Below are 16,922 nucleotides of genomic sequence, written 5' to 3'. Positions count from 1 at the left end.
GAATTGCCACTTCAAAGAGTTCAACTCTTCCCCAATTTTTATTTAGAAAACTGATAATGGTTGAAATAAGCCACAGGGGGTCAAAGAGCCAGGTGGCCAGAGAGCTTATACCCAAGATGAGAAAAGCCTAGCTACCTGCTGGTTTAATAGGCTGCCCTTATTTCTAATGGGGCTTGAGTGGAGCTGAAATCGAGGCGGAGAAGCCATATCAGAGCGATCTTAACATTGAACCACCTGACATTGGGTCTGTGGGGGATATTTCATCATTGTCTGCTTGACCTTTGGCCCCGTAGACTTACAGCCCATCATTTCTGGGAAGCAGCAACTAAAAAAGCCATTTGTTCCCACCGAAGGTACCTGTCCTGATGTGCTGTCAACAGCTGTTTGCATTGCTAACTGTGCCAGGGGAAAACAATTGATGCTGGCAAACTCGGATTTCTAACCACCTCTTTTATTTTTGTCACTCCTGGTGCTAATGATGACCTATATTCTCTACCATAATGATTATCTTAAAAGTCTTTTTGGCTTTGAAGAGAGCATTTGAGTCCTAAGTGCCTGTATTGTGAAGGAATATAATGTGGAGAGGTCTATTATCTTAGAATTCATTCGCCTATTTTTTTTTCTTTTTCTCTCTTTTTTTTTTTTTTTTGAGGCAATGCTGTAAATTAAACCGCTTGAGTTGGCTTTGTAGGTTTCTTTTTTCTTTCCTTTCCTTTTTTTTTTTTGCATACACAGCAAGGATAACTACACCTCAGATTTATGAGCATTGTGAACAGGTTGCCATAGCAACCACTCTGGCTGCTCTACACCAAATAACCTTGTCATGTGAGCGTTTATCACAGGAACATCAAGGACTGGATTGCACTGTACGCTCTTTGGCTAAACAGCAGGATTTTTCTGAATAATAATTGGTCATGGCCTTTTATTCCACCAGTCAGAGTTAATCATCCTCGGAATCTGAAATTAACCATAATGCATTCAAGGCACAGAGTGCAGCCATTCAAAAATTCCTCTTTAGGGGGAGAAAACTTTGCAATGATCTTTGCTCTTTGTTGTATATGATCATTCTTGTTATTGTTATTGTCATTATCATCGGGAAGGCTCAGGAAGAGAAGGATGAGGATTGAGAATGGCATAGACAACTCATTAACATGGTATAAGTAAAATGAGCTTTTTAACTAGCCTAGTATTTGTTAGAAATAAAAGATATTTTAAACTGCCACCAAAACCAGCTGGGTTTTTTTTTTTACCCCTTTCCAATTACCATTCCAGGACATTTGATCATTTGAATGGATCTTACTAGGTTAATTTCTTTTCCATGGATTCGTGTTTTCATACACATCCAGAAAGCTCAATGTGCCTCTGATGTATCATCTCAGAAGTGAAAATTAGTGGGGTGTAAAGGACCAGTGAGGTCCCAGGACTTACACAGCACGTGAGTGTGTACATATGCATGTGTTATTTGCATGCCTGCACATACACACACACACACACACACACACACACACACACACACACACACACACACACAAGACAGACTCAAGGAAGAAAATAATTTTATCACAAGGATACAGCTGGCTGTCTATCATGGGCAATTATGTTATAGCTAGGGGTGCATGGGTTTTAAAACATGTCAGGGTTTTGGACATCAGCAGAGAGGTTTTCTGGTCCTTGAAAGGACATCTCACAAAATTCTACAAGAGACAGACCGAACTTCAGCAAATTCACCAAATTGTAGCTTGTTAGACATCTTAATGCATCCCCTCTTTGGTGACTTGCTCCCTTACCTCCTCTCTTGGCACATCCCTAGACCCTGAATCTTATTTCTTACCGGCCTTCCATCATAGATATTGTTGATAATCATCATCGTGCCTTACATGTGACCTCATCTAAGAATAGTTACATAAAAAGTTCAAAAATAAACATTGAATCTCCAGTGGATGAATTTCAGAAATTGGTAAAGAATTTTTTCAAAGAATTGATTGAAAATAGGAAAGTACTTTTTTTTTAAAGCTCCCATCAAGTCATACCTTCTAGGGTGCCACTAACTTTACCAACTTCTAAGACTCTTTTTATGAGAAAGACCTGCAGTCAGTTCAATATAATGAAGCTAAATAATTGGATTTGGAGATGAAAAATAGCTTTGTGGGATGATTTGGGATGCAGCTTTTCAGGGAAATGGCACCATCCATCTCATGTCACATTCCAGCTCTTGTCTTTTTTGCTGTTCTCCTTTTGAAATAAATGCATATACAGTATATAAGGGCTGTCAGTGAGCTAAGTTTTAGAAAAGCAAGAAAACCGTGCAGTAGAGGGAACACAGTAATTCATGTATTCATCAACTATATATTATATTTCTTATAAATGCCAAAAACACTGCTAGGTGCTGTGGGGGAAACAGCAATGAAGGAAACCTAATTCTCATCCTTGGGCCCTTATCAGCTGGGCGGAGAGATAAAAATGTGTACTCCACCATGTGGTGAAGAATCTTTACACAATTGAGTCTGGACACCAGGGCTCATAAGGCAACCCTGCCCTGGATGATCCCCAGAGCTCTTCTCAGCTTCTTCTGGTTCCTTTAGGGAGTACAGATGACATGTGGAGGTGAAGTTTAACTCGTGAATAAAATGGCAAATGATTCTCTCTCTGGTGCCTCTTTACTCTTTTGTGTGTGTGTGTGTGTTTAGTTCTAGAAATTGCTCAAAAGGATATTCACCATCTTTTCTCCTTTTTACATTTTATGAGACCCATGAGGATAAGAAGCAACAGGTCCTTTTTATTACTTTGAGTAGAATGAGCATTCTTCTTGCTATGAATTCTTAATATGAATCAACTCAGGTTCTCCCTGCTTAGAAAAAAATTGTCATCTAAAGCTGCCCAGCAGATTGTTTCAAAACATAATGACTTAAAGTAACAATGATAATTTAATATTTTCATGGTTTCTGTGGGTCATAATTCAAGAACAGACTAACTAAGCAGTTCTGACTTGGGGACTCTCATGAGGTTCAGTCAGGTGTCAACTAGGGCTACACTGATGTAAAACTTGGCTGGAACCCGAGGATCCATTTCTAAGGTGGTTTGCTCACTGTTCACATGACTGGCAAGGTGGAACTGACTTTGGCCAGAGTTTTCTGCTCCTCAACACCTGATTCTCTGCAGAGGACTACTTGAATGTTCTTACAATATGGTGGCTTGGCTTCCTCCAGAGAAAATTATTCAAGAAACCTAAGTGGAAGCCGTTTGGGTCAGATTTGAAAGTCACTCACCATCACTTCTACCAAATTTTGTTGAAAATACAAGATGCCCTGTTCAATGAGGGAGGGAATTGTACAAGGTGTGAACTCCAGGATCCATAGGACAGGAGGTTCTTGGAGGATAGATACCATGGAAGTGCCGTATCTTTGTACCTCACATATGGGTGTGTGAGGTTCTGATTCAAAAGAGCTAATACTCTCTTCTACCCACTTTTCTACCATGTTATGGTTGAGTGGTTCTCAGCAGAGAATTCCTTTGATCTGACACAATCTAAAACAATGATTGATAATGGGAAATGGTAGTCAAATAATTTTAAACATGTATAAAAACACATTTTTATTTTAGCTTAGATTTATATGTGCATACTTATACGCATGTCTTTTCATAAGACTGATATTTTTAAAGAGGGTCTTCTGTGTCATCTTTTCCCCCATTCATTTCCAGAGTACATCATTTACATTATCTAGTTCTAGTTTCTTCAAGGTGAATCAAGAACCTAAAATGTATTTTCTGAGCCATGTAAATGCAGAATTCATTGAGACCCTCATGTTACTCACTTAGAAGTGTCACGTACAATCAATGCAACTTTGATTCTTTTTAAATCGCCTTCCCATTCACTGACTCTTTCCAGAACAATCATCATAGTTTTTACAAAACAACCACCCTATGTATCCATATTTTATAGTTTTGCATAATACTTAAGTATATTATATCAATTATAACTACAACCTGCATAAAAAGGTTTGGGAACTAATAGAATTGATTCTGTAAGATTTCTCTAACTACAGGGCACCAACCTCCTAGTGAGGAGTATACTAGTCCCAAAGGTTCATCAGAATGTTTTAAAGATGGACTGGGCAGCATTAATTAAGCAGTCATGTTTTAAGCCAATGTTATAATCAATGATTTTATTTTACATTCATTTCCTTTTAAATGTGGATCTTTGTATTCCTTTCCCAAACCTCAAATCGGTGCAAGCAACTGCCCTGGGCATCCCTAGTCATGCAGTTGGTCAGATAATCAAAGATTATCCAGGAATCCAATTTTCTCACCAAAAATGTAGGAGATGCCCAAGGGAGACCTCGAAGAACAAGGAGATAAATGAGTAAGAGTTAGTTAGTTAGGTTTGATCCCAAATTTTAGTATGTTAATACAGATCAATGTCAAATTCTATGCTGAATGTAGAAGGCCCAGGAATTAAGCATGTCAGAACCCTTCTCAGTGGGCAGGGTAGGCTTTTCGGAGGAAGATATATTGACCTTGGCTTTGAGTAAGATATGAAACATTCAGTGTGACAGGAGGTTATGCCATCAAAGTGAGAGTAAGTGGGGAAGATAGTTTGTGGAATAGCAAGGATAACATGGAGAAGAGAAACTGGAAATATGACCTCACAGGGAAGGCAGGCCAAGGAGGTCTAGCCTTTTTGATTCACTATTGGAAACAGGAAGCCACAGAAGTTTCCAGAATATGAAACAAGCATATGGGGCATTTGAGGACCATCAACCTGGGGAGATGCAAGTGGGAAGAAGCTGGAGCCCAGGCCAGTTTGCAGGGGGTGTTAGAGTGATTTGGAAGTGAGATGTGAGAAGGTCCTGACAAAGGTAGAGTCTGGGAATATAGAGATCTCACTAGGGAGACAGGCAGAGGAGGATAGTTACCATGCAAGTGTCATATCTTTGGGAGCCATAGACAGGGGAGGATAGTTACCATGCAAGTGTCATATCTTTGTACCTCACATGTAGGTGTGTGAGGTTCTGATTCAAAAAAGAGACCATTCTCTTCTACCCAAGGTTATAAACTGGACTTGAAAGTTTGAGTCTAGGGAGATGAGAGAAATCATAGTTGGTGCCATCTATGGAGTATAAAAACTTGGGAAGGGAGGTGACAGTGTGAGTGAAGGAGTGAAGCACACAGTTAGGCTGAGTGCGAGGTGAATGTTAGCATCCTCCCTCCCCTTCTGGAGGCCCCCATCCTCTGCCTGCTGGATCTCCCTTGAGTCAAGACGCAGTTAGGCCTTAGATAAGCACATGCCTTATTTCCACTGATGCTTCTTTTTATATCCCATGCAGATTCAGCCCGGCTCCCCGAGCCTCCCATCTCTACCTTTTCTTTGCTCTCCCTCCTAACTTCCTCCTCATCCCATTACCCTACATTTCTCGCTCATTAAGGAGGAGAGGCCCTCCATTAGGACTCACACTCCACCGTGTCACATGTCGCTTAAATATCTTGATCACTTTCCCATTGGGAAAAACAGTAATTGATAGTATTTCCATTTATCTTCCCTCTCTATGCTCCGTTTGGGGAAAAGATGACGACGGTTTCAAATAGCTCATTATTTATTTTCCATTCAGGCTCAAGTTGGTTTCCAGCACCATCCTTATGGGGACCCAGACTTCCCACAATCCCATAATGTTTTATGAGCAGTTTTACAATCCAGACGCTGTATTATCATGTCCTTCTGAAAGGTGGTTATGTGGATCGTCAGGAAACGGGAGCTGAAAGACAAGGCAGTCGACGGCAGCTTGACAGTTAGTTCACACACCCGCCCTGGTGGGAGCCTTTTGCTGGAGTGCTTGTGTTGAGGGGCCTCTGAGGCATCGCAGGGCGAATGCTAATGTTTTAAAATGCTCTCATATTTCGTTACAGCATACACAACCTGAGGAGGTATTCTAGAACATTCTATGGATATGGAATGTGATCAACCAGAGGCAAACATACAAGGATAAGCCAAGCTTTCTGACAGTCAAAAATCTTTAAAACTTTATTTGGCTAAATACCTCACACCTCTGACATTCCACATATCTATTCAACTGTCCTAAGTAAAAATAAAAACCTACAGATGTTGACATGCAGTATTTCTAACTTGATGTTTTATGTTGAGAAAACAAAGTGAGCAGGAGTCCTGGTAACTGGTGCACCTTCAATAGCGTTGGGGCTCAGATACTTCACTTTTTATTTATCTTATAAGACTGCATCATTTCAACTAAGATTGATTGGATCAATGTGGAGCTTTTTCCATCCTTTATTCATCTCTCTTTCAGTTTTCCACAAGAGAGAAATAACTGGAGCTGAGAAGAGGCACTTTTGCCCACTGTGTGTGAGACATGCTGACCAATGCCACTCTTGGGCCTCGATCCTGGAGAGATGGCTGAGATGTGTAGAGAGAGGGAGGGCAAAGACTTAGCATATCAGCATCAATTAAGAATCTTAGCTGAACCCCGAGCAGATGGGATTTCCTGTAATAAAATGAGGTCAGGAAGAACAATGTTTAAAAGGCCTGAGGTGAAGCTCACTAAAAAGAACACTGAACTTGAACTTGGAATCTGATTCTGACATTGTTACCAAATAACTACATGACCTTTATGTGTCTCCGCGTTCTGGTGTATAAGGGATGGTTCTGTAGACTCAGAGCCCATCCAGCTCTAACACTCTGGGATTCTGTTGAATCTTTGCATCTGGGAGATGGTGTGCAAGGATTACAGTGAACATGGGCGGAAGGGGAACGCCAAGGAGAGGCTAATGGGAAACACATGGTGTGGACAGCTAGAGGCAGGAAGAAAGGGAGTAGGGTCAGCGGGCCTGGGGGCTCCCCCATGAACATTCCATTTCTCCAGGGGTGAACTGTTTCCAAAATCACAAGTGAACATAGGCACAAAAATCTGGACGCCCATAACTTAGGTTTTCATAGCTCATCAGAGAGGAGCAATTTATAATCATCTCGGTTGACTCTCAAAACACCCCTGTGGAGTGAACAGATTCTATTATCCTGGGCTTGCAAATGAGGTACCAGACTTCTCAAATATTTATTGTTTATAGGCTGAAATGTTCAAGACCCAAAGTTCCCTGGGTCCTGGACAGAGGCCTTTTCCAATGCAGCTTGTTAGAGCAACTACTTATATTTCTACAAAACTTTTAATTTTTTAAGTTATTAAAATTTATTGCTTCATATTTATTCTGTAGAAGCCCTGTCAGTCGGGAATGTTAGGGGCTATTTCTCTTGTTTTAGCGGTGAGGACACTGAGGACTGGGCAAATTGATTTTCCCTGAGCATCCTATTCATTCAACAGCCCTCCCGGGTACTCATGAGCCACCAAGCACATCTGAGACTTGACCGTCCAATGGCAAAGGTGATTCTGATCTCTGAATGTTGTAACTCCAGTTTCTTTTCGGAGCTCTGAATTTTAAGGTGCAAATAAAAGTTCTCCAAAGAAGCTTCCAAATATGGCATAGGCAAAATGACCCTGGCAATGGTAATGCCCCATTCAAATGCTGTTCCTCCATTGTTCACCCTTATTTTAATAGGAAATCAAAGTCCCAGAATTAAGGACTCAGGAGATCCATAATAATTCTAAGAGATATGAAAAATAATGGTATCAGTGGGTGAGGGCACCTGACAGGTGGAGGCTTCAACATTGATTGGAAATAGGCTGAGCATGTGTGAATACTGTCCAGACTCTCAGTGTGGTCTCCTTCCTACCTTCTGGATGTCATGATTCCATAGGCTCCTCCACCCTAGAGCTATGACCTTGGTTCATTTCCCCACAGGTCACCTATGTTACGTCAACAGTCTATCAGAGGCATAGGCTGTCACAAGAACAGCAACTGGAGGGCCAGCTCTTAGAGATGGCTCTGACGATGTCTGTCCTGGGAGCAGACATAGGCTTGATTGCACTCTGCCTCTCAGGAGTGCCTCTTGGGACATTTCCTCAAAGTATTACAAGTGCCTTCTAATAATATGGAATCTCCCAGAATTTGGTCCCTTTTTCAGGCCCCCAAGTATAGTGATAGGTTATCCAGAGCTTTCTAGTTTGTGCACATTATGGTGATCTTCTGCAGATCCTCAAAGCAATACATTTCCACGTTTCCCTTCAAGCCTTTTCCTGTAGATAGTTAACACAGCCCTGGTACATTTGAAAAAAAAAAAAGAGGGAATAGACTTCATTTATCTGAAAAACTATGTGCTATTTCACTTCAGAAATGGTGCTTCTCTCAAAGGGAGATGAGTAGAGTAAATGAAAGGGACCAGGGAGCTGGAGGAGCAGGAGCCAGAGGTGGAGGATGAGGGGAGTACTGTGGAGTAGCACTGGCCAAATGGTACTGTCCTATTGTGTGCCTGTACAAACACGTAACAACAAGTCCCACTGTTATGTACAACCATAATGCACCCATAAAAAATGGGGAGGGAAAAAATGGTACTGCTTATCCATTTCCACTCAGGGTGCTTTATAAGCCTCTGAAAGTAGAAGCAAGTTTGGTCGGAGCTTCCCACACTCCCTTGCATAGTTCCTTTGTGAGTAAGAGACAGACAGTCCCAGGGCACAAAAGAGAAGTCTGTGCCCAAGAAAGTGAGCCAAGCCAAATCTCCTCTTGCCCCTTTCCTCACCCCTCTCCTTGCCTTTCTTCTGCCTCCCCAGTGCTCCTCTTACTCTCCAGTAAGCCATAAGCCAAGCACTAACTGCAGTCCTCCCTCCCTGGTTCTTCCAGACCCTCCCACCATCTCAAACCTTTCCTTTTTCTGGGCTGCAACAGTCAGTCTTTCTCTTCCTCCCTGAGGGCCACTTGTCGTATTAGCCTCCAATTGAGAGCTGGTTTGCCAAATGGGTAATTGTAACTGGAGAGTAGACTCCCTGAGGACAGAAGACACTTCCCTCATCTCTGTACCTCACTAAGCCTTACATTTTGCTGGTCACATAGCACAAGGTTGTTTGGTTGAAAAACTGACTTCCAAGAGGAATACGCCCTTATTTTAGAGCTGATAACAGAGTTGAATTGGCTAAGCGCATGCATACTCAATGGAATAACAGCCCTTCAGCAAAACTGCACTTTTTCTAAGGGAAGCAGAGTGCTGCCAGGGTCTGGGTCCTGCCCCAGGGAACTTGCTTTGGTCACACGTGCCTATGCGAGGAAGTACTTCTTTGCAGCTTCTGGACCACCCATCACAGCAGCAGGAAATGGAGTCATCTGCTGTCTTCCCTCAGGGAATGACTGCATGCAACCTTCTCCTTTCACCTCCTAAGATGCCAAATGTATTCATTCTTTCTTCAGCACAGAGCTGGGGAAATATTTGTATTGGCTGAGTTGAGACAGTGGGTCATTTTACTCAGTTAATAGTGGTCGAGTCATTCCAAAATACCTTTTGAGGGACATAAGTAGCAGGAAAGTGGACACCCCATCTCCTTGCACTGTAAGAATGCGGGAGTGATTCTTTGTATTTGTCATGGGGGAAACCAAACCCCTGTTCTAACGTTCACTTAATTTTTCTTCATGGGGAAAGCTGTTGACTTCTCCTATTGGTGGGGTTAGAAAAAAGGCACAGGGCCTGAAAACCAGGAGGCCTGGTCTCATGCTGGCTCTGTGCCCACCCGCCTCCCCCCATTCTTTCCATAGGACCACACCACTTGCACACCTGCCTGTCACTTAGTGCCAAGCAATGGGTTCATCTGGGTGGTAGCATTTCCCTGGAAGACCACCCTGAAGTTGCTGCTGACACTCAGGCTTTCTGCTTGAAATTACGAGCAGCAGGAGACCAACATTTAAGGTACATGCTATGTGTGCAGAAAGGTGTCAAAATGCTACCTGGAGGGTCCAGGGACCCAGTTCTGTCCCCAACCCATGCACTGATCCATGTGTAACCAGGAAAGTCCCTTAAGTTCCTGTGTTTGTTTCCCTGTGCATTAGAAGTAATGACTCAGATAACCCCCACCCAGGGATTTCTCCCAGGGCTCTTGTGAAAATTATATGGGATAAGGAATATGGCCACATTTTAAAAGTAAGATGATGTGAAGAAGCAGGTGGTTGTCAGAATCTCATGGTGTGTGTTCAAAAGGACAGTAAGTAGACTAGAGACAGCATCTGGTTCTAGCTTGGCAGCCTACTATGTGATCTCATTGGAGCCATAAGCTTGCTCCGGGCTTCACTTTCCTCATCTGTGAAATGGGATTTAAAATAACTGGCCCACCTTTCCCTCAGAGTGTAGTGAGATCTGACATAGTGTGTAAGAAGAACATTAACAAGGATACCACATCGGTTCCAGAAAAAAAGAGTTCAACATTTTTAGCAAGTCTATTCAGACAGAAAAGAAACTCAGAAACTCACCCTCCTCAGAGGGAGTCCCAGAGGGAGAGATTATATGTAAATTACCCAGCCACTGCACCTGCATTACTTCTGAAAGTTGTGTGGCTCACAACACGAGCAGCACTGGTCTGGGAATTGAGGATGGAAGCTAGCCATTTACAGGGAGAACTCACAGCACAGCCAGTCTCTGGGGATAGCATAGACTTTAGCAGTATTATATCCAATTCCAATAAAACGACACCTTCCAAGGGCATGGTGTCACTTCTTCGGATTGTTGGATAGAAATGATCCATGTTTAAGAAGCTATAAAATGGCGACCACAGACCATAACTTTAAAATAAAAAAAAAAAACACCGCTTTTCTGAATTGTAACAGAGCAAAAAAAAAATGTACACAATATCGGAAATGTGGAGGGGATATGGGGCGAGCAAGAACAGAAAGCAGGGAGCCCTGCCAGCAGCACATTCGCTCCAGAAAAGGATCTTCTTCACTGAGGGTGGGAGGTCATGGGAGCCCCTTGGGCACACCTCCACCAAGTTTGTCCCAAAACATGGGTTGTTCTTGGAAAGGCGGAAAGGAGGGGATGCAGGTCTAAGTAGTGAGGTGAGCAGAGGGAAGAGCAGTTTTAATGACAGAATGCACCAAGTCCTGAGACTGCACTTATAAAAATCCCCATCCTAAAAAACAGCCCAAGTCAAAGAAAAAGAACTAAAAGAAGATTCCACTTGGGTTCTGTTTAATAAGCACAAGGCACACAGCATTCTGTTCCTCTTCAGGATGGCCGAATGGCTGTTCTCAACGAGGTTCCGCATTTGGTTCTAGATTTCAGGGAGCAGATGGATGCCTGTTGCTCTCGTGGGAAGAAAAATATATAAACATCTCCTGTAAGCACCAAAGCCATCCCTCACCGGCACCCGTAAGAATGAGGGGTCTGAGTATGGGGTGGTACACTACTGAACAGGGTGGGAGAAGGCAAACCACTAAAGGCAGAATTTACTTTTTTATATATTTGGAGGAACATGCACCCTGACCCAGAATGAGGAGAAGCCACATAAGAAAAAGAAGACAAGGACAATGATGAGAAAGTTTTGTATCCATTGACATGAAAAAAAAAATTCATGATACAGCATGAAATTCAAAAATTTACCTTGTAAAATAATAATACTGTAAGCCTTATTTTTTATAGAAAGAAAAACACATTGAATGGCCTAGCAGTGACCTGCTTGTGACTAGTTTTGGCTGCGGCTAAGCAGAGTCTGTCACTCTGTGCAGTGTGATTGGAGAGGTGGAGACTCTGAACAGAGGCATGCCGGCAGGCTTGGGGTGGACCATCTCTTGCCCACACCCAAGGTGTTCTAAAGAAAGAAAACTAGCCCAGTCCTTGATTCCCTGTGTCAAGGCTGTCTGATGAAGAGTACATAGCTCTTAGGACCCTATTTAGAGTCAGAGAGATCTTTCCAGACTAACCCATCTCAGAATAAAATTAGCAGGTAGTTTTGTAGGCAATCATCCCCATAAAAACTACAGTCTTTGACAACAGTGAAGAGAGAAAAGAAACAGAAATGCTTGAGTCTGATCCTCCAAGTTACCTGAAGGGCACCTACAAACCTCCCTCTGTGGGTTCCCTGGGTGGCCGAGTTTGAATCTCAGCAATAAGAGGACCTACCCCTGTATCTGGGTCCAGTGAAGGACTGGGATGGAGAATCAGAACAAACCTTGTCCCTTGATTAAAGTTCTTCTAGTCACTGTCTAAAGAATCATAGGTACTCACTTGAAGATGAGCAAGACTTTGGACCAATTATTTTTTCAGGCTGTAGGGAAACTCTGTAATCAAGCTTTATTAAGTGACTGAGCTACCTCTTGCTTCTCCATTCATGTGTCGAGACACTGACTCAGTTCTCAAAACATGGGCATGTTAGGCAATTCAAGTTTTGGATGGGTCTTTTTCTGAAACTTCCTTTCTTTGCAAATGTTTGATCAGTTCACTAAAGCACCGTGAACCCTTGGAAAAGGTCTCACAATCTTTTGCTCAAGCATTGCTCAAACTTCATGATTTTGGCAGATGGGGAAAATGGACTTTGAGAGTTAAGTAACTTGCCCCCAAATCACAGGGCTGCAGATCTGGGACAAAACAAGTTTCCAAATCCCTAACCCAGTGTTCTTTATTTTTACAGCTTTATTTTAGCAATTATATTTGTTGGATATTTGCTCTGAGAGGTTAGAGAAAAGTGTTAAAACATGGCCCCTACCATGCTGGCGGTAAATCAAGTTGATTAAACAAAACATACACAAGAGAATGAGAAGGCTCTTGTAGATAACTCATGGAGCACTGACTACGGATGTCAGCCCAGGGAGAGGTTGGTGTGGATTAGAATAATTGGACTGGCTCCCTCTATGGAAGGGGACTATAACATTAGTTAGACAATGAAGAGAGAATTTGAGAAGCCAAGCTGGAAGCAGAGTGGAATCCAGATGCAGAGGGCTTGCAGAAGTGGTCACTTCCCAGGTTGGGAAGAAAAGAATTTGCTCACTGCCTGCAAAGACAGTAAGATCTGTGGAGCAGAGGAGCTGACAGGTGGAATGGGCTCCCAGGCCTTTTAGCCCTTGTCCAATGTGACTCCATGTTTAATGAGACTCCTTGGCTGAGGTGGGTGATTTTTTAGAGGAAGGAGAAAATAACCAAGGAGGGAAGTTAGGACCCAGACATGAGAAATATTTAGAAAAAGATGAGCAAGGAGATAGAAGATCTTACATATAATCTATGTTGCTTTTTCCTTGGAAGTAATCATATCACGTTTCATTTGCATTGGTAATTAGATAAGGCTTCATGCTTGTTAGGCAGGAGAAATAGCGTTCTGCATGGTATTCCTTGTGCTGAAGTTTGACAGTGACCATTAGACTCTCACAAGATTTCTAGAGAAGGTGTATTTTGAAATAATTAAGATGTTATATGAACAAAAATATATTACATGTCTAACAAGGGAATAAGTGATATGTATATGTGCATATGTGTGTATGTGTGTATGTTTCCTGACTAATGAGTGAATCCTCGCCCCTCACAAATTCATTCTATAATTTGGGTTATAATTTGCTGAGCCTCTCTGTGCCTTTGTTGCTTTATGGTGAAATGAAGATATTAGCCTTTACTTTATAGGATTATCAAAAGAAATATTAAAATACACAGAGTCTAACATATAGTATGCACCCAAATAATGTTAGTTCTCTTTCCTGCTTTCTATTGATACTCACCTAGCAACGAGTAGAACTTTGGAGAAAGAGAATGTGGGGGCACGGAAGGGAGTCAGTTACCCAAGCCATAGGGATAGCGTGGTTAGAAATCACAATCGTGGGTGCAGTGACATGTGCCCTGTGTGCTGTGGGCTGAAGGAATGCATGGTGACTACAGGTTACTGGAACTGGTCAAGAGCTGGTAGTCTCCCATGATCACTCACCCCTCAGTGCCTAGGACTGGGCTTCGTAAGGGGCAAATCAGTGTGAAACAATCTATCATAAGATGATGGCAGCGAAAGCCTGCTGTTGAAGAGAGGAAGGAACACAGGGCTCTGGGTGACACCTTTGGCCCTTGGAGAATTCCTGTCCCTCCATCAGAGTCTCTCTTGTTAGGCCTGTTGACAATGGAAGCCCTACAGTGCAGGCGCTGAGTGCGCACAGCCCTGGTTTATGTCGTCAAAGAGGGAGGGGAAAACCCTGCACAGAGCTCTGCTGTTGAATATCACTCCCTCAGCCAGACAATGCCTCGTTTGAATATTTGTTCTTAGTCACTATTTGTTTTTATTCTGAGCAGCCATTAACCTCCTACTATTCTCCATCTTTTATAATAAAAATAGCAGTGTTAGAAAGGATAACAACACTCCCAGCACGGCACCCTCCCAGGCGGTGTTCCGCATGGCAATGAAGGAATGAAAATGACAAGACACTCCTGCACAGAATGATAAGGCCACAGGGCCAGGCAGGAGACAGGTGACTGCTGGAATGAAGCTTCTTTTAGGAAATCGGCATTATGAAACCACCCTCCAAAGCAAGGAGCTAGAAGACTAAAGGGGTCGTTAATTAGCAGGTAGCATGCAATACTCGGTCTACAATCTGACCCTTGCCCACAGGACACAGATCACTGCGACCCAGAGTGTCCTCTGGGGTGCATCCTGACCCAGGAGGCTAGGCACCTAACCCTGGTTCTGATAAGCAGTCAGAACCATGCAGGGGTGGCAGGGCCCCTGAAAAGTCACTTACTCCAGTTTTTATACCACACCCTAACTCCCAGGCCCTGACCTTCATCCTGAACGTGGCCTTGTAAATTGGCCATGAGGTGTTCATGATTCCTAGACTGTCTGTACCCTCACTGGCCAGTATTTTAGTTTTCCCATACAGCATCTTCTGGGTGCTGAGGACAACATGGTGGGAAACATCTGAGTCAAGATGGAACTGATGGCCTCAAGACATCGCAGTGATCTGTGTCCTGTGGGTTGCTCCCAGGACCATAAAATCCAATTGTAGGAGCAGGTCTTTGTCTGAAGCTTTGATCTCACATATTAACAAATAAATCTCTTTTGCACATTTTTTTCACAGTAAATAAATAGATAAATGCGAGCCCAAAGACTCTGTTGCCATTGCAGCAGATGTGCTAACCAGTATCTCTCCTTCCTCTCCTTCCCCAGCCCCTCTTCATCCTCCCCTCAATCCTGTGGGTGGGATCCTTTAACTTTTTTCTCTCCTCAAAATGAGTCTTTGCTTCCCCTGCACATACTTCTCAATGAAGATTAGATAGACAAAGTCTTAGCCCCATCCTTTACTAGCTGAGAAACTGTGGACAGAATCCTTCACCTACCTGAGCCTCAGTTTCCCCATGAGTTCAGTAGGGGTGAACTATCACATGCTGACGTGAGAGTTCAATGAAATCGTGCCTGTGAAGAGGGTAATGCCCTGCCTACAAGACAGAGCATGTGATAGATGTTATTTTATAACTGATGGAATTCTGTTATCAATACTCTTAGCCACACAGGGCTATTGGCTTTTCTCGAATGGTATGTCAGTTTGCATCTGCCCATGTCTTTGTCTCCACTTGCTCTTATCTTCCTAGACTTTTTTGTATGATGCATATAAAAGCTTTAATCATTTTTAAGAGTTGTCTCAAATGCTTTCAATTGCCTCTAATCCTTCAGACTAATTTGCTCTCTCTTGAGCTGTGAAACTCAGAGGGCTCCATATTATTCTGGTGCCACTCACCTTATTCTACCACTTCTCCTCTCTGTACCTGCTACTGGGTTAAAAAGTACCTAGAAGCTTGGGAATATTCAGCACCCAGTTGAAACCAATATTTGTCTGTTAGCTTGCATAACCTGTTTTTGTTGTTCTTGTTGTTGTTGTTGTTGTTGTACTGAGAGTTGAACTGAGGGCCACTTTATCACTAAGCTATATCCCCAACCCCATTTCTTTTTTGAGAAAGCTCTCACTAAGTTGTTGAGGGTCTCACTAGATTGCTTAGGCTGACCTCAAACTTGTGATCCTTCTGCCTCAGCCTCCCAAGTCACTGGGATTACAAACATGCACCACTGTATCCAGTAGGTCACATGATGATGATGATGATGATGACGACGACAAGTTCTACTAAATTGCTGAGGCTGGTGGTCTTAAACTTGCAATCCTCCCTAGCTCAGCTAGGATTACAGCATGCACCACAGTGCCTGGCACAGGTCACATTACATTCAAGTTTGTTTCCTGATATCTGTATTTGGAGCTGGGAAGCAATTTAATTTAATTGGATTCAAAGCAAGAGAAGGTGAATGTTTTTTAAGGTTACAGGCCATTCAGACCCAGATACTGATGAGACCAAAGGTAAGGAATGGATATGGGGATGCTGAGTAGGCTGTGAGTATGACTATGTTTACAAAGAAAAGAAAGTATGGTTTTACTCCTGTGAGAGAGGGAAGATGGATGCTAGGGAAGGGGCAGGTGACAGTCTGGCTAACTTCTCCCTGCCTTCCTTCAGCTCATCATAATCCTTACACCTGATGCATCTTCCCTAAACACCAGATGGGCCTTTCCACCCAGCAGACCCTCTTCCCCCTCTCTGTTGGATCTTCCTGGGCTTGGAGGACCTCGCTTTCAATTTCTTAATTTTTCCACCTCTGAATCATGGAACCCCAAAGTTGGAACACCCCCCACACACACATCTTGATTTCATAGATTGACTTATCTGAGTCCATATGTAAAGCATGAGCCTCCAGGCAGACATTATATCTTCCCTTTCTTTTCTTGATTTGTGGCCAGCCACAGAGAGGGTCCTTAAGGATTTTTCCCAAGACTAATGAGTTGGGAGTCCCTCTCAGAAATGCAGGTGGTCTTCCATGCTACAGAGAGGTTTTGGCTCTGACAACTCAGAGATGTCAATTAAGAACAGTTAACAAGTCAAGGAAAGGGTTATATGACCTATTTCATATTTCAAGGACTAAAAAGGCTGGCAGCTTAACTCAATTGAATTGGGCAATTTTGCAGAGCTTTGTTGTTTTTGTTGACAATTTTTCCCATTTTAAATAATTTCAATCCATGAAACTGTTTTGCACATGTAGATGGAA

General features: G+C 42.8%; 1 protein-coding gene across 3 annotated transcripts in view; it reads left to right on the top strand.

Annotated features, from left to right (window-relative positions):
* Positions 1-16,922, top strand: part of Slc14a2 (solute carrier family 14 member 2) — a 420,044-nt gene that overhangs the window by 198,510 nt on the left and 204,612 nt on the right. The gene's annotated exons all lie outside the window — the stretch shown is intronic.

This window comes from Ictidomys tridecemlineatus, chromosome 13 (genome assembly GCF_052094955.1).
Source record: "Ictidomys tridecemlineatus isolate mIctTri1 chromosome 13, mIctTri1.hap1, whole genome shotgun sequence".
Taxonomy (NCBI): domain Eukaryota; kingdom Metazoa; phylum Chordata; class Mammalia; order Rodentia; family Sciuridae; genus Ictidomys; species Ictidomys tridecemlineatus.
The sequence above is the reverse complement of the archived record's forward strand: the minus strand, read 5'-3'. Positions and strand labels throughout refer to the sequence as shown.